The 19,069-nt window shown below is 45.1% G+C and overlaps 1 protein-coding gene across 4 annotated transcripts in view; it reads right to left on the reverse strand.

The window, feature by feature from the left end:
* Positions 1–18,604, reverse strand: part of RABGEF1 (RAB guanine nucleotide exchange factor 1) — a 324,189-nt gene extending 305,585 nt beyond the window's left edge. For 2 of the 4 annotated variants that reach the window (XM_085649756.1, XM_085649757.1), the window contains exon 1: positions 18,360–18,538. The gene's annotated coding sequence lies outside the window, so the exon portion shown is untranslated. Of the gene's footprint in view, positions 1–18,359 lie in introns of all 4 variants that reach the window. The other 2 variants (XM_085649754.1, XM_085649755.1) reach the window with 2 other exon arrangements.
* Between the last annotated feature and the right edge of the window lie 465 nt (positions 18,605–19,069).

The raw sequence follows: 19,069 nt of genomic DNA on the forward strand, positions 1-19,069 counted from the left end.
GCACTGTTCCCACTAAGCCGCGGGCGCGCGCGCACGATGGTCAACTGGAGCGCGCAGTGTCCTGGATTAAGCGCGCATAGACATCCCTACGAGACTGTTCGCGCCGCCGCGTTTTAAAACGCGAGCGCCGCGAAATCCAGGCGGGAGGCAGAGACATGGTGTTGCAGGCGCGCAAAGCCCATTATGCTCCAAGTGCTTCAGCTTCAGCCCCTCCTCACCCCCCACCGTCGTGTGTGTGCCCCCGGGCTCAGACAGCTTCCCGGGCACCCAACAGCCGCACCCGAGTACTTCACAGGTCTTTAGTGTCGGTTGTGTTGGTCCAATTAGCTCAATTAAAATGAACCAGTATACACTGATAGGTAAAAGCAAAGACCCGGAATGGATACCTGGAGTCCAGGAATTGAAAAGTGGCATCTCGACATTGACCCATCTGGTCGCCCTCGCCGCCTGTCTGCCTCCATCGCGGAAGCCGCTAATCACGCATCTTGTCTGCGGTGTCAGATGTGCTTTCATCGTCCCGCTAGGTAATTATCCGCCCTAATGGCCGCCTCTTCCCCGGGTGGCCCAGGTGAGACAGGCGCTCGGGCTTGGCTGCCCATGGGCGCGCGGGGCGCAGAGGTGGCGCGAAAACACTCGGCCTACTTACTCCATTGCATGCCGAGGCTCAGTGTTTACTCCGAATTAATCACTCTGCTAAACCGTGGTAATTGCCGCCTTGTCAAGTTGTGTCATATCAGAAAGTGAAATCATCCGCGAGGCTGTTTTTATTTTGTTTTATTTTCTATCATTCATGAGCGTTGTTTGTTTATTTCTGGTTCTTTTCGTCGTCTGCTTGAACTGGGACTCTTGTGTTTTTTTAACACGGGATGCCTGCTGTCCGCGTGAATGGAGAATCAGAAACACGGACCCGCACTGCAAAAATAGCAAGGAAGGGCCTGCTGTAGCTGTGAATTCATTTCAGAGTATCTGCATATTTTTCACTGATAAAGGAATTCATAACAGATAAACAAGGAGGAGCGCTGGGCGAGCAGGCCTAACTCTGCTAAGCAATGACAGGCAGGAGTCTCTGTGGAGCAGACAGTTCTGCATTCTCGTGGTTTCTAACCTGCACATGGTAATGTAACAGGGCTGACGCAAGGGAAAAACACAAGGAGGGGGAAGGAATTTGCTCTTCCTGGTCACTTAATTTGTGTACCGTGAGCTGGAGATGGCATTCCTGCGCGCCTTTCTTCTCTTTAAAGTAGCCATTTCCCACGTGTGATATCTGGCCGGGCCCTGCAAGAGTGCACAGGAAGCATGAAGTGCCAGCACTGCAGAAGAAATTGAAACTTCTCAACCAGCACCCTACTCCTTCGATCAGTATACTCCAGTCATATTAATTTGTAGGCTGCTGCCCTGAGGCAAAGTTTAGCTGCCCTTCTTTCTAATTTGCACCCCGATTTGGTTTAGCCCCTTGTGCTTAAATGGACTTTGCCATTGTTAATGAAACATAGAATTGTGGTAAGCACTGATGTTTTCAAAGTGGAAAAAGAACAAAATCAACGTGATTTTTCATATTGCAATATTTTTTTCACTGTGCATCTAGAGTTCTGTGAAATGCTCATTTGAATGCCAGTGGGAGAGTTTGGGCATCTCAACCCACCACTGTATGGATGGCTGGGTACCACAGATTCCATGTAGGTGCATTGAACTTGAATAGACACTGGTCACCCTGCCACAGCTTACACTAGGCCAGTGGTAAGGAGCACAAAAGAAGTGTCTGTATGTGAAACAGGCAATACAGAAGCAGGGATAAAGGTCATTTCTTGTGTTGGTTTGCAATCAATGATTTGTGACCACAGTGGTTTTCACAAATCATTGAAACCGGTCATTGCAGATCGCAAGGAAGGGGTGATGATGTGAACGTTGCCAATCATAAATCAGTTAGTGACTTGTACTGCCTTGTCAGTGTTGTGAATTTTGTTTTGCACATGCCTTTTCAGTGTTGTGAATTTTGTTTTGCACATGCAAAGTCAGAGATTTGGACATCGTAGGCTTTAAAAGTACGCAAACACTATGTAAGATTCCATGAATCAATGAACATTATTTCATTTTCTGAAAAAAAATATTTCAGTCAATTTATTAAACATTTTTGTTGCAAATGATACTCTTGCAAATGGGAAAAGTGAAAAAAAAGTTTTTAAACTCTTGGAGACTGTGGGTGTGGTTCTGCAACAGAGCAGAGCTACACGGCGGTTCTCAGCAGTCCTCAGAGGTCTTTCAGCGGGCTAAGCTCTCCCTCTGATCTTCTGGGCCTCCTTCTTATGCCCAGTTCCCACTCATATCAAAGCCGGAGAGCATCATTAAGTGGATAGAACAGAGGCATGCACTGAGGTTTTTACAGGGGCTGTGAAGCCATGAAGTTCTCCTCCTAAGCCTCCCTCCCTCGCCTGCTGTTGCTTGGTTTATCTTGGGAGAGCGGCGTGCAGTGGGTGAAGACACAGAGGTACGGAGGTCTACATCTGTGGGAAGCTGGGGAGTGCTCAGGGTTGGAGCACGGTGCTCAACCCTGAATCGCTTGAGGCTGAATTACTGAAGCGTTCTGCCATGAAATGCCCTGAGATGCTTGTCGCCCAGTCTTGAACCAAATTGAAATTGAAGTTCAGAACTCAAGAATCCTGAAAAGGGGCTGCGGTAAGGTGGATGCTAGTGTGGCCATATTGAGTTGAGCGCGACCTCGTTGAGACGGCCCCACAAGGTTAGTGAGCTCAGTGCTTGCTCCCCCATGACATACCAAAAACATTTAAGCCTCCTGTTATTATTAAGATTGCAATACAGGCTTGACTAATCAAGGGAACCAAGGCGTCTACAGGAAAAATTAAATCCGGTAAGATCGGACATCAGGCTGCGCAGAAAAGATTGAATCAAAAAAAGATCGCATGGAAACCCCAGACAGACATTGTGCCAGATAACACGACTAAAGCAAGTGAAGGCCATAGCATTCCATTGAGGTCGCCAATACAGACATTTGGGAAAATGAACCATTGCTGTAAATGTATGTTTTTAAAAGACTCAGCAGCAGTCATTTATTCAACGACAGAAAATATTGCAGAACTGCCAATCCACTCATTCCTCAAAAGTCAGATTCACTATTGAATCCAGATTAACGGTCCAGCATAAGTCCATCTATGAATTTAAAAGGAACAGCACCTGGAAACAGTGAAATGTCAGTGGATAAAGTTATCATGATACAGGCCCAGGTGCACGTACCAAGCTATTCTTATTCAATGCCAAGACCTCACCCAAACAAGCACTATACGCATACAAACAACTCCATCATTGACTCTGTAGAGGAAGCGGAGAACTCCTGGCTGCCCTTAATTTTACTAGCAAACCATATAGACCTAGTACAGGCAATGGAAAGTTAAGACCATCAATCTGGTTGATGATCCAGTAGGAAATGAGCAATCTGCTACTTAAATCTCAGATTCATCTGAGCAATTAACCCAAGAAGCGCTAATTAATGAACATAAGTCTGCATTTAGCGACCGAGTAACATTAACTCTGCCACAGCCAGAGGACATCAATGGAAATACATTTGATGGCCCTTCATTGAACACAATTAGGAAAATAAAGACCCCCACATACTTTTGTCTTTACTAATAAGAATGTATTTCTACCCAAACCAACCCTTTTTACCATCATTAGTATAGTGAAAGATAAGGAAAAAAACGTAACTCTTTCACCCATACCATGCAGTTTGCAAGCAGCTCTTTGACACTTCGTAGGTTGCTGTCCTATATCATAATTGTAACTTATGAACTGCAAGTAACAAAAGGTTCTCTACAACAAAAGCAGTAACCTACCGAGCTATCCACATAAAAAACAGTTCTGTTATGTGTATGGTACACATTTTTGTAACAGGCATATTAACCCTCTGTACTACTTTATGATGAGTCAAAACTGCAACCAGACAGAAATCTCTCTCCAGCAGAAATATTAATCACGGGAAACCTCCTTTACCTCGCAGTCTCAACAACGACCAGCCTTTGCAAAGCATTCACTACCCCGGCTGCGACTTTACCACAAGTTACTCTAACCCAGAAATTGTTACGATGACTTGCTGTATGGGACTCGTTTTTGGACTGGTGACAAACTATCTCTGACGGGATACCCAGACATTACTCCGTAGCTTGCACGTCTAATTGTAAATATGGTATGTAATTGTGTATATATGTGATCTTGTATAGGCTCCCAACATTCCCCACCCTATGAACAGATCTTGAGCTGAGGATCTTCAGTAAAATCTTATTATGATACCACCATTGGAGTCCTCTGCTTTTTTAAACCCAAAGTGTACTGCCCTGTGTAACCAATTCATGTCATTGCGTGTATATCTAAATTGAAAACTTGCCTTAAGACACTTCATGTGGCGCTACATGTGTGAAAATGCACTCTCTTTTCACTTTTTTAAGCAAAAGATTAGATGATATTTGGCGCTGCACCCACATACGCAGTCTGGTTCCCGGCGCACATAGCCTTAGTTGCAGCGCACAGAGACCTTATACTGCCGCACACAGAGGAAAAAAATTAGAGGGAACATTGCCTGCATGTGGAAAGCGTTGATGCGGAGGTCCATCTGCACAGGTCGCCAGGTCACCGTAATGGCAGTCCCATCTTACTTGAAGTGGACTGACCAGCAACGGATTTCTGCGATAAAGCCTGCCACGCAACACATGATGGACCTTGCAGGAAAAGCAACAATGGCTCTGATGCACAGAGAGAAAAATCCTTGCACATCAGGGCCTTTTGTGTTGCCGAGCAGGGCCAAAACCCCAAGGTTTATGCATAGCACTGGTTCTTGACTTCAATGCATCTGTGATTCCATTAAAAGCATGGAGATCCCTACCAAGCATGCAGGCATCTCTAAAAATGTTTAGCAGTCCTCGGCTGGGGCAGAGGCCAGGGCATTAACTGACCCGGCAGGCTGCCAGCAAAGTTCAAAATAGGCTTCTTAATTTCCTGTATTTAATAATGAGATTATATATATCTTTCTGTCCATGGGTGTAGTTAGTCTTAACAGTGTAGGATTTTATTGGGAAGTCCTATAATAGAGCAATTCTAGGTGGCTGCATTGGCACCACCCAAAGGGAGCATTTTATTGTTCCCACAAGCAAAAAACGTTGGCCTCTTGTTAGTGGGATATGGAGGTAGATTGTCACTTTAGCTAGGTGGCAAAAATAATTGCTTCTACCGAGACCATGTTATTCAAATCTACAAGCTGAGAAACAAATTGAAAACTCGTATGTACTCATATTGAACCACAGCATTCTTAGACCAATCACGTATGACAGCGTAAAGGAGGAGGACTCATTCAAAATTCTTAAAACTGCAGTGCCTTTCTCTCCCATTAACACACCTTGTTTTTTTCCCCGTTTTTGAAGGCCCCATGCTTGAGATACCCGTCTACAGGCTCTCAGCCTGACTGCAAGGACACTTCTCAGGTAAAATCAAAACCTTTACAGGATTTGCAAGTCCCACAAAAAAGCCCATTGAGGAAAGATTGAGGCCATTCAGATCTCCTGGTACTGCATCAGAAATGAGCGGGTTGGAGATAATGCCAGAAATTGGGGTACAGGACATTTTCTCCGCCCTTGAGCACCACAAACATTTTGAGTGATTTCTGGGAGCGCTACCATTAAAGCCAGAGATATTTCAGTATTAAAAGCAACACACCTCTAGCAAAGTATTGGGCATATCTGTGGCTTTTTGATGTCAGAGAGTCTTGGGGTAAACGACCGTAGAAACATTGTGCCCACAGGTTTCCCCCCAAACCCTTTAGAGATAGTCCAATTAACGTGTTAATGTTCATCAGTAATACCAACATCTGAGCAGCCATTATGTCACCATTTCTGCGCCATTTCTGCATCGGGCCTCAGGTAGACGCATATTATTCACCATGTCAGTTTTCAATCCGTAGGCAGGAACGAAATGAGGGGTGAATAAAGCACTGGTGATGAAACACGGACTGTACTACTTGCCTAGAAATTGTGCTAGTTAAATCGACACAGATCTCGACAATTTGTTCTGTCTTTCCGCACTAATTTCCCCCCCTGCGTATTTTATCATTTAAATAATTAGGCCTGCCTGGAAGCAAAAAAAGACTGTTTATTATTCCCGGTTTGCATTAAGAGTTACATTTTTTTCTAGTTGTGACTTCATGTTTTAATAATGTGCAACAATAAAAGTTCTCGTGGGCCAGTAAATGGGAGGACGGCCTACAAAGTTTCAAAGCTATTTAAAAGAACGTGGGACATGAACTACCTAGGTTAATTTCTTTCTCAGTTGTAAAGTCAGAGCTTCCCCATAAAAGCCATTTGACACACTAGTATTATTCATTTTGCATTAAAAGCCATGAATCAGAACTAAATAGGTGTATTAAGCCACGAAATGAAGAAGAAAGGAAAGAAGAAAAGGAGGAGAGGAAATGAAGGAAGGAAAAGAAGAAGCAAAGAGAATTAATGAAAAGAAAAGACGACAAAAAAGAAAAAGGAAAGAAAAGGAAACAAAGAAAGAAAGAGAAAACAAGAAAGAAAGCACATAAGATGGAAAAGGAAGAGAAAGAAGAAAGGAAGGAAGCAAGCAAGCTAGCTACCTAGCTCATGTGACACATATTATTCCAATGCACCATTGACCAATGAGTCAGTCAAATACACTGGTTATTAAACCTAGTCTAACTTGATGCTTTCCAGTAACTGGTGCAACTGATTGGCTGCACAGTTAATAAGGTTTAAAACCACGATTCCAGTTGCATTCTCCCTTGCTTTGGTCTATGTAAGAGCAGGCAGCTGACAACCTATACCTGCAGTTACTATGGACTGCACTCCAAACAAATGCATGAATTGTCCCGTTTCATCATGTAAATGAATGCGAGCGGACCGAAGACAGTGCAGGCTTTACTAAAGCAACCTGGAGCGGGGGAGGAGCCAAGATGGCGACCGGAGCAGTCGCTTGAGCGCCCGGCTCCGTCGGCCCTTGGCCTCGGACTATCATCCTGATTCCTATCCTTGCCGATTTTCGAGGTGCAACGCGTGCGACGACGCGCTGACTGCGCCGCCGCTTTCCCGAAGTCTTAGCCCGCCCGGATGCCGGAGTTTTTGGTGCCTTTGTTCCCCGCCCTGGACCCTTGCTCTACTGTGGCCTCGGCCGGCCCCCTGGAAGCGTCGCAGTCACCGGACCCGCTGGTGCAAATCTGAGCCCGAGGTCCCGATCCCGCCTCACGCCACGTACGGTCGCCAGAAGAGCCGGGAGAGAGACGCCCGGACACCTCCTGTACCCTGCATCTGACGGGCTGGAGCCAGAGGGTAAGCCCCGGTGTGGCGGGTCTCCTACCCCGCTCTGTGGACCACGCCGTGGAAGGCTGCAGACCCCCTTCTTCTATGGTCTAGTCGGCTGCAAAGAGAGCCCGAGGGAGGGGAAGAGACTGCTGGCTTTCACCTGTTGCGGCGCAGACCTGTTGGGAATTGCCTCCTTGTCACGATCCCCCCCCCTGGCCACGGTACCGTTCAACGGTAAAACATGGCGCTGATTGCCTGCTCGCTGCTGGGGGGTGATGCTCCGGTCTCGCCCGCTGCTCGCTTCGCCCTCCCTCTACCAGACTCCAGCTCCCCAGTGCCGTCCCGGATTGCTGCCGTTGGGGGGACGCAGCTTCCGCTGACATACGGCTCCATTCTGGCTGCCCTGCGGGACTTTCGTCTGCAATTGTGTGTCGGCTTGCAAACGCTGAGTGAGCGGTTCGACTCTACACTGTCTGCTGCGGGCCGTGAGCGCCCCGTTTGTGATCAACAAGACGTGAGTCTGCCAGTGCTGTGGTCCTCCTGCGGGGAAGCAACGACGGGGTATAACGGTGCTACACTGGTGTCTGCATTTGGCTTTCCCGGCGCTCGGGATCAATCGCTCTCCTGCTCAATGGCAGATACTTTGTTTCCCCGGTCATTGCTGCCTGCTTTGTTGTTGCCTGCCTCACCGTGCCCGCAGGAGTTTCCAGCTGAACTACACCTGGCGACCTCGAGTAACCGTTCACGGTGGCCTATGACCCCTTTTATGTGGAACTCATGTACTTTACAAGCCAGGTCTGGATTTTATATGGTGTGCAAGGGGACCTCCATAGATGATCGGCGGCCATTTTGTGACTCTACTTCTCCATCTTCTCCCAAGTGGCCATATTGTCTTTGTCTGTTCGGGATGAGGGGCATTCACGAGGGGGCGGGTCTAATCGTACGCCCGCGATCGGGCCAGGGCTAGATTACTTTCTATCATCATGGCTTCACGGCCGGGCTGGACTGGGACGGGAATTGTCTACTTATGTTGTGCGCACTCGTCGCGATCTGTCTGCCTTCATTTCCGTGGTGTTACATGCTATCTTCCCACGACCGCCTTCGGGTGTAGTGGGGTTTCAGTGTGTGGAGGCTTGGTTGGCCGGTGGTGTCGGGCGCTCCTGAGGATACGTGGGCTCCTCCCCGCCTCCTTTCTTCTTTCTTCTCTTAGTTTCTTTACTCTATTCCTACTTTCTCTCTCGCCTATATTTCGGGTTCATTGGGCGACAGGCACTATGCTGGGGGGGGGGGTAGGCCATAGCCTCCGCATTGGTGTAGGGTGGGGGGGTAATTTACTGTTTCTTTTTAGTTCTATGGGCCTCTTTCTTTCATGTCTCTGCGCTATACTTGTTTCGATTCGGGGTCCGGGTGTGGGGTGGATTGAGTGGGGGCGGCTTTTAGGGGGTGCGTATTTGCTACTGTGATGATCCTGTTATCTAATTGCATCGCCTTACTGTATGAGATTTTCTATGGCTGTTTTAATGATGCTGCTGCTCTCCAGTGTATGAAGCCGACTTGCGGACTCGAATCTCCTTGTTTCTATCCTTTACTGACTTTATTCTCGATAAAAAAATTTTTTTTGAAACCTTAAAATTAACCTTCACTTCTCCTTCCCCCGGTGTCAAGGATCCCTCCAGTGTATGAATCCTGAATCGTTGCTAATCTTGACCTTGCCGCACAGGGGATGTATTGTTTGTCTTTGTGCTCAACCGTATTGTGGCCGGCCTGATGGTTGTAGGCCCGTATTTGTTCTTTTACTATGCACAAATAAAGGTTTAAAAAAAAAAAAAAAAAAAAAAAAAAAAAAAAAGCAACCTGGAGCAAGAGAATACTTTGTGGCTAGGAGAACAAGCATTGGCTCAAGGAGAACATCAAAGCGAAAGCGATCGCGATCAAGCGCTGCGCGCACCCGGGGAGATGCACTGCAAGCTGTAGCCAGCGGTAGCATTTTCTTTTTTTAAGCCCTCACTAAAAGTCTCGCCAGACCAGCGCATGCGCTGGGTCAGGTGAGATCTAAAAAGGAAGCACTCTTTAATCCCTGTATACAAGCCCTAGCTAGAAGTGTGTAAGCCCCGGTTAGAGATCGAATATCACAATTTTGGAGTGCAGTAGTTGCCCCCAGTGGAGCTGCCTACTCGCTTCCATATTTAAGGTAAATCCAGAGCCTTCACAAAGACAGGGACTCCACCATCTTTAAAATTGTTGTGTGTTTTAGATGTTTGCAAACAGCAAAGAGCGTAATTTATTGCCGTATTGATCATTATCATCAGAAGCTGTCCACGTGGTGAAAACTTCACAAACCCTACTGGTGTACCACGCTGTAGATTTATGTGGAACTATTTGCAAGTAATTTTATAAGAATGAAGGCTGGAAGATAGATGACTGCTGCCCATAAAGGGAAACTCCGAACCATCCATTTCTTCCGGCTTCCTTGTTTTCACAGCTCCATTGTGGGTTTCAAGATTGTCCTCTTCAGGGTTTCTCGCCATAGCAACACCCTAGATCTACCTCCTCATCGAAAAATAGGCAATGACCATCAACTGGGGGAACCAAAAGGAAATATAATCCTATGAACATAGTCAAGGAGAAATCTTAACACACCTTTAGCAATGTATACACAAATGGTACATACAGTAAGTATCTGTTCGTAATGGGTGCCGCAGGAACATCCGTTGGAATAAAATGCCCTAAATTGTACAGTTTAAAAATGATAAAATAGTATGAATAATTAATGCAAATGAAATTGGAAAGTATAAGTCAGCCTAATGACTATGTACGCAGGAAATAAGACTATACCCATTTCAGCAGTAAACATGGAGCATTACTTGACATCAGACATGCGCAGGCACTAGTGCATCATGCCTTGATAGTGTCAGCTCGGTGTTTAGGTACTGGCAAACCAGTGTGACGCACTGGGCGGGGTTTATGAGACTTACCAAGAGTGGCATTGAAACTGATGTAAACATAGCGACAATGTTACAAATATGTTGAAAGGTAGAATTTTAAAAGATATAAGAAAATCTTTACAGCTCCAAAGACTGTCAGATGTGAGAATATATGAACACAAAAAATCTTGTGTGGAGGGAGCAGTAGGAAAGAAAGACTTCCCCTCTGCCAGAATCAAATGGAAGTCGAGCTCTTAATCTCTGGTTACTGTCCTTGCAAGTCAAATGAGGCACGCCTAACTTTCAAGAAAGCTACCATTGAGTCCACTTGTCAAATCCAGGCATAAGTGACAGAGAGAGACCACAACACTTTTTTCGTTAGTCAAATAGAATGAAATAAATGAACTGACTTGCTTGGTCACTTGTGTTTGAAGTACATTTCAAAGGATAAAAATTGGATATTGAGAAACGTAGCATCATAGTGATAACAGTGCTACACCCAAGTGCACCACAGGATCAGAGAGCGAGAGGTCGCTTTAAAAAGACCACAATCAATTCAAAGCACTAGAGTATGTTTTCTCATCCCTGAAATGTGGCGGCCTAAAACACTGCTAGGGATACAGAGGCAAGTTGAGAGCAGATCTTAGAGGTCGGCCTCTTTGGGCTTGCTATGGTTAATCACTTCAACAGGAAAACACTGGGCGAGAAAACTATCTGGGTGATGGGGCCCTGACAGGGGAATAAACTGCCTTTTTCAATAAGGCAGTCTCAAAAAGAGTCTTTAACCAATCTCTTTTAGCTCAATTTAGTTCTTTGCTGCTGTGCATCCTTATATATTTTTTTTCCTTTTTGTGCTTTATGAATCAAATAGATTAAGCAATCAACCTGATTCACGTGCCCTGCAGTGAATGACTAGAAACCAAGGATTATGAAACAGGCAAACAATGGGACTGTTCCTGGTTTTCCACCAGTGTCCCTTAGATCGCTAGGAGGACAGGCTGGCTGGATTCTGGATTCCAATTATCAATACCTATTAAAGGACATGTTGGTTGGGTCATGGACTCATTAGTAGAAGAAGCTAGGGTAGCCTGCTCAGAATAACACAATGCGCTAATACAGGAAGACAGGATTGAGCTCTAGGGTACTCAACTCCAGGCCATCATTTAAACACTCAGATTTTTTATTTCATTCCTCCCTCTTTAGTGCTTTGGACCTCTGACTTCATACATGCCTAGTGCATTATTTTTGATATATGTTCAGTGGGCTCAACAGCAAGGCCTAGACGGAATAGTTGTCATAGATCAATTAAATCATTTTAACTGCTGCAGTTGTGCAGGTTAATTTTAACTGGGGTTGTTACGAGACACTGTGTCGACCAGTAGCACCCCCCCCCCCACTCCCCAGCGGCAAGAGACAGTCTTGGGTATGTAGCGCGCTTTACAAATGCAGTGATTGATTGATTGATTGAAATCTGCAGTGAAGGTCTTAAATGTGTGCCCCTTGTTTCTACTGCACTATTCAGAACTCCCAACAGCAAGTGTCCAATTAGTAAACCTTCAAAGTGGCACAGATAGAATCGGATGCTGATCTTCTGCTCTTGTGGCTTGGAGAAACAGTCCATTATTGGTAGGATTGGTTGCAAAATTCCTGTGCTCCATCTGTCAAGCACTGCTGTGCTCCATCTGTCAAGCACTGCTGTCTACTTTTCGGTTAATTACTAGGCACCCCACAGACACAAAATCCAATCACTCATTCACTCTCTTTGCAATGCACTGTGCTCATTCTCTCAGTCACTCTCCTCTAGCAGTAAAAGATCCAACATCCTAGAGTAAAAGGGGGCAAGGATCATTCCTCCTGACATTATTCCTCTCCCTCAGGCAGTACTGATTCTCACTCACTCTCTCAGCCAAGGAATTTAACATAATGAAACCTTAAGGCAAAAATGACAAGGTTCTGCTCCCCCACACTTTTGCGCAGTCAGACAGGATACCTGCAGAGCACAACAATGACTCTCCGTCACTTTACCATTGCAGTATGGCATCCTGAAATTCTAGATCACAACGAGCAGGGGTCTGTGTCCTGCATCCCTACAAGCATCGCAAACACAAGCCCATACCCTTCTAGTTTCAAACAAACATGGAACCCACTATGCCTGCCATCTAGACAACTTTGAATGAGGCCACAAACTCTGGTAGCCAAGCCACCCATGGTAGTGGAGCTCCAGGGCAATATCTGCAGAGACCCATGGGGCACCTTTCTCAAACACTGACATGTCTGGTTTCGGAGTGCTGGCAGGTCATTGATATAGGCACATCTGTCCATCCTGTGCCAGAAGTTTAATCAGATATGACTTTAAAATAAGCTCTGCAGCACCAGTTGGGAAACCGGTCTATCCAGGAGAAGGATTTTGAATTCCGTTCTCAACAAAGTCCAGTACGGATTTGGCAAACTGAGCTTATTTTATAGTCCAGTCCTGTGAAGGTACTTCAATTTCCCAGTAAAATATGGTTGTCTCGCTTTTAGAAATGCAATTCGAGTACCAAAGCTATACTGTAGGGTAAGGTTATGTGGGGAATGTGTGTGGGCTTGTATTACTATCACTACTGGGAACCAAATTAAAATGCAGATGTAGTCAACTGTATATTTGTCGGGCTTGAGTGCACTGATGGCACAGTCCCCACTGTTCCCTTGTAACACTGCCCTACTTACAAATCTGTTTTCTTTCAAGGCATGACACACGAGAAAAAAAATGCGTGTAGCTCTGCAAATCAGATCATGGCTAATTTCCATGGAGGGGACAACCTGTCGTACCTCTCAACACTTAATTTAATTTGCTATTAACCAGAAAGCCTGCGAGTACAGTAGATTACAATTGTTCATTTGGCGGTATGTGGTGCCTTGCATTGCCAGATGCCAAGCCTGTTAAAATGTAGCAAGTAAGTCCTGTGATTTAGGAGCTGAACAAAGAGCAGGAGGGAAACATTGTATTAGTACATATATCTATGAAGATTGTAAAGAGACAAGTCAGCACATAAAGCTGAAAAAAAAATGTATACATGGAAAGTAATAAAAAACAACAACAAAAAAAAGAAATATGAAGCAATAGCATACAGGGAGATTCAGTTCGTGTCCAGTTACTGTGAGATGCATAAACAAAGTGCTTCTAAAGCACTCCACCATGCCCTGAAGAACAAGAATAATCCACATCTGATTGAGGGCTGCATGGAGGACAGCTCGAGGAACTAAGGTTGGCCCGGAGATTGGAGTTTGAAGCCAGGTAAGAACTGTGACCAAACCCAAGGACACTTGTGTCACCTGATGGCTGAAGAGGTGTTTGGACCACTGAAAGATTTGCACCTGCTAGTGACCTTTTATTGATACTTGACCAAACTAATTTTGAGCAAGCCTAGATCACACTACTTTGTACTGAGAGGGATAAAGTAGTTCCCTTTTACAACACATTCTTGGGGTTGTTCTGGTGCCGAGGGGTGGAGGCCCTGATCATGGAACGGCAATCCCCCTACAACCTAAGTGTACCCGAGATATTGCTACTTAAATGTGTCATAGTCCCTTAGTCATAATCAGGAGCTTATTGTAGTTGCGATTAGGACCCAATGGGTACAGTGGATGCCCAATAAGGTAGGGGTGGAGGTGGCGGGAGGTTTTTTCATCGAACAACAAATGGTGCAACATGCAAGCAAGAGCATTTTGCTCTTGCTTGCTCAAAGCGGAGCACAATAGCATTGAAAGAGAGGGAGTTGCACGTTACCAGCTCCCTCTGTGTCAAAGCAATGCCTGTTCTTGCAGGAGGGGGGCAGCCCGGGGATGGGGTCCCTGGGGACAAAACTGGCCCTGGGAGGGGGAACGTGTGGCTCTCCTCTCCTCTCATTTATTAAAATAAAAGACCGGGTCCCAGGGGATGGAATCCCCGTGGCTGAAAAGTGGCCTGAGGAGGGGGGCCATGCGGCTCACCTCACCAATTCAAAATATGCCTGGACCCAGGTGAAGGGGTCCGTGGGGCCAAATTTGGATCAGGGAAGTAGGGGCATGCAGCCCCCCTGCTGAATAAATAAAAAGTTTGAAAAATAAAAACAAGCAAGTCACAAAGGCCCGGCCCCCTTTCACCACCACTCTGCAAATGCGCCTTCTGGTGCAGCACTGGTTGGCTCCCTAGAGTGTCCTTGGGAGCCAACAAGCCCACCTGTTACCTCCAGTAAGTCCCACACAGCGGAATTGATGAGGTCCTCGGAGACCACGCCCCCTTCCTACACTACTCTGCAAATGGGGCTTCTGGGTCACTGCTGGTTGGGGGATGAAGATCTCTTGGATGCTGAGGGTTCTTGGAGGCCCAGAAACCCTCCTGTTACCTTCCGCAAGTCCAATCCAGCAGGATTCCTGAGACCTGGTTGGAGGGCCGGCGCCCTTTCTCTACCACTTTGCAAACACGACTACTAGTTAAAAAAAACACAGAAATTCACTTAGAAAAACCAAAGGTTACAGGTACGTTATAGTTAGGCTCAGATTTCACTCGTACAAAACCAGTGAAATTGAACAGTTATAGTTACCTTACCTAACTATAATTTACGCCCCGCAATGCACTGCTTATAACCTCACATATTACATCACTCATGATATGGTCAGTGACATCACTGATGACATCATCAAGTGACTGTAAATGTTTTTATGAGTATATGTGTGTTAAAAATATAACCTATTGCAAAAGTTAAATTAGTATACTATGTGCACTACCACCGATTGATAGTACTTCTAACATATATTATGTGAGTGGCTGTACGTATCCTTATGTGTACAGGTGTGTTTTTATTAGAAAAAGCCTCTAAAAGTGGATGTTTGTTTTTGTTCAAAATAAAAAAACAATGAACCCCTCACCAGTTTTCTCCCCTGGAGTGTGTGTTTTTTCTTTTTAAACAATTTATCACTAAGCTTGGGCGGAGCTTGCGGAGTTTCGCAATGCAGAACTCCGCGAAGTGACAAAAAAACTCTATCATGCTACGGGAAGTTCCGCGAGTGGCGAAGTGGGTTACCTTGAGCCTTCACACTGTTTTTTAGTGCCGGGTGTTTGTCCCGCGCTTGCAAAATCAAGACAAACGGCATCTCGCACAGTGCTAGAGGGTGCTGCTTCTTTCTGCTGCTCAAGTAGAAGTTCTACTTCTAATTACCATTGGCGAGCGAGGAAAAAGCTTTGCCACGCAGAGCTGAGTTTGTCAGACCACTGCGAGCTGCGCGGAGTGCGAAAAACTCCGCAACTCTGCGTACGTAGCAGAGTTTACCACCCAGGCTTAGATATATCTGGTGGTGATGGTTGGGTCAAAAAGCCAAAATCCATCTGACCCTCCACTCTAAATAGAGCGGGCAGTCAGATGGTTAACTTCCAATGGCACCTACTCCGTCAGGCCCTCGAAAGAAGTTTTACATTGAAAGAGTAAATTTGACTGTCGGCGTAAAATTTGTAGTCCACCTGAAGCATAATCGGAACAGATGGGTCTCGAGTTTGGGGGGGGGTCTAGGTGCTCATCGCTGATGAAATATCTGTCCCCAAATCTCTAAATCAGCCCCGTGGCCCACCTAATGCAAATCAATAATGACCCTTTTCCTCATGGGAAGTTCATCCCTAACCTTGGTCACCTCACACATACACCCTGTTTCCCAGTGCTTTTTTTGTTAGAAACTTTTAAGATGCACACCGCCTGAATCTCACTAAACTATGCCCCTGTGAGTGATTGAAATCTCTAATTGATTTATAGGGCTGCATCTCTAATAGCTTTATTGCAAAGCGAAGTCAAGTTTAAATTACGCAGACAAGGTGGTGCTAGAATCACAAATTCACAAAACAACAAAAGCTTGCCGACTTTGCACATCTTTGCCGAATGACAATATTTTGTTACAAAATAACTTTTGTTTAAATAGATCACTTCCTTTTTTGAGCAAAAAATGTTTTTTTTCCACCATCTCTGCAAAGTCAACCAAGTTCCCTTAGCTGAAAAACAACCTTCAGAAACGTCACATTGCCCCTACTTATTTGACAAAGAATTGTCCCACAAAACTCAGCGACCACACCAGAAACCCTCTTTAATTATTCACATTGCACCACAAGTAGAGACAGTTTATTGTCAATACTCTGGCCAGCATCCTCAACAATACAATAACAAGTTTTGAGTAATAGACATCTATGAATAAGTCAAGCTGATTCTGTACAAAATATGACAAAAAAGTAAACTAAGTCACCACCTCAGTGAAATAGGTAATCGGAAGAGGAGCTGTTTATGAGAAGCATAACTTAAAAGGCCACATACATATTTTGGAAACATTTGCACTGCATTTTTCACTGTTCACAAGAAACGAAAGTTTGTTTGCTGCTAAACAGAAACACAATGAAGACAAAAACCACATACATATGTTGCTGTGCTTTCCATAGCATTTTTCACTATTTTCTCACATGCAAACAGACTAGACAGTTTAAACTTCTAAAAGAAAAAAAAAAAAAAAGGGGTGCAAAAGCTCCTCTAAGTTTAACTAAACTGAGTACTGACACCACTGTCAGTTGAGTCTGAGGAATTTCATACCACTTAGTTCTGTTAGGGTTTCATACATACATGGAGCCACAGTATCTGGCACATGTATTACAGATAACATGCTGCAAAAGTTTTAATTTCATTCATCTAGCATTGACAAGGTACTAATCAGGTAGTGTCACAATGCTAGAGTGCTATTTCACCTTGGAAGACACTTGGGTGATGAGATTGATACAGCTGACGCAGTACTACTGGAAAAAGGGTGCTAGATTACCAGGGATCTTTAGAGAGAGATACCATGGAATGGAAGCCATGACACTCAATGAAGAGGTGGGAACAATCTCATACTCTTACTGAAATGCATGTGGAGGCTCGCACTGTTAGTGATCGGCTGGGCGTAAAATCAAACTGGTACTTCATTGGGGAGAGGAAAGGTATGGTGCTGTTGATGGTGAACTCACACTTTTTGTAACATTGCTTAAATGCTGAGCATGGAAGGCATCAATATAATTTTTTTTGGAGCATCGCACAAGTGACAACCTTGGGTGTAAACTTCATATTCATACACAAAATGTGCCATTCATCCTCGATTGCCGAGCACATGAACTTCCTTGTGCATCAGGTAGTTTTCAGGCAACAATAAAAATGTCAACATAACTCTGGTGATTAATGTTCGTACTGTTTTGAATTTTTTCTACTGGCAGTTTTCGCTCATTGTAAAGTAGTACGGAGGGTTAATGTGCCTGCAGCAAAGAATGTGTACCATGCAGATCACAGAACTGAGTGTGAGTGAACTATGAATAGCATTATTAAAAAAATGTACGTTAGAGAGAGGCTATGGAGAGATGAGGTGCGCTTTTGGAGAGTGGTAGTGTAGGAATTCATATAGAAGGAGATCATGGGGGAAGAGAGCGCCAAAAAAAGTCTGTAGTAAGTATTGGCCTGCCCACCGAAGTTCGGGTCTAGTTGCACCCTAGTGGATTTATATGCATGCAATTGATCCGTAAGCAGCGACTAAATCTACCGTTCACTGTATGCCCCTTGTGATTCGTCTACAAATGAGTCATCAGTGTCTCCACACATGATCGAAAAAGAAAGAGGCAATGCGCTAATGGAAATAAAGGTAAACAATGACACGCACCTATTAACGTGGAAGCAATTCTAAGCATATTTAAGAAGAAAACATACGGTTATAGGTGTGCCAAATGCATTTTTCCAAGGCCACTTTCATTTCTCAATTTGCCACTGACAGAGCTCAGTGCAGTCTAGTAGAGGGGTTCGCTACACTCCAGGAGAGGGACACAATATACCAGGAGAGGGGGCACGGAACACACTAGTGGAGGGGACAGGACATCACATTGGAGAGTTACATAAGAAATGAGTGAGGGTTGAAACACAAGGAAACTCAAAATGCACAGTTTAGAGGTTGATCCAACATAGAGAAGAGGACACGGACCGAGAGCGGGACGTCAATTAAGGTAGATTCTTAATTCTATCGACACGGCTGTTAGACAGCCAAATGAAAAGGGACCTCCAGTACTGTATAGCCCACAACCAACCCTCCCGAATCTGACGGTGAGACCTACCTCCCGTCTCTGGACGGATCGTGAACATCCGACTGTCTCCTCTGATTAAGACCTTTACTGACGTTAATAACTAAAGCCGATAGAAGACTGTCCGAAAGCTGTTTTTAAATCAACTGACAGCCGAAGGAGCGGTACTAGGAGGACCTTTGCGGCTGTACTTCCCAGTAAGCCTTGCGATTGGTTAAAAACACATTGACCCGCCCCGAAACAGACACCGGCCCTGATGCTGCACCGGAAGAGACTTCGTTGGTGCTCCGGATAAGGCCACCCCGGAAAAGACATCAGCTGCCCCGGGGGATGTGGCCCAGCCGCTAACGAGCCGGCGCAATTCTTCTACCTTGGAGTACCAGTAGCTAGTAGTGTACTCAATCATAGCGCCATCCTGTGGTAGTTTGCGTTGCTACAAGGCGGAATTCTAAAGTTTCAGCAATGAGAATGGCATTTTGCATTCTTAATTCTATGTCAGGACAGGAGGCTCCGATTATGCTTTCTCATTTCTTTACTAGAAATGCTCAGCAGCCAATAAAAACACAGTAAAACGAAGCGAAAAAACTACAATACCCATAATCACAAGGGTATCACGTGAACAACCATAGAGACCATAGTATAAAAGGTCATATAGAAAGTACAACATCCTCTTTCTTTGCTGCTCCGCAGCCAGTTAAGTGTTTCTTACTTTTCCTATTCATACGCTTGTTACTGTTGCAATT

This window comes from Triturus cristatus, chromosome 3_2, assembly GCF_964204655.1.
Source record: "Triturus cristatus chromosome 3_2, aTriCri1.1, whole genome shotgun sequence".
Classification (NCBI taxonomy): Eukaryota; Metazoa; Chordata; class Amphibia; order Caudata; family Salamandridae; genus Triturus; species Triturus cristatus.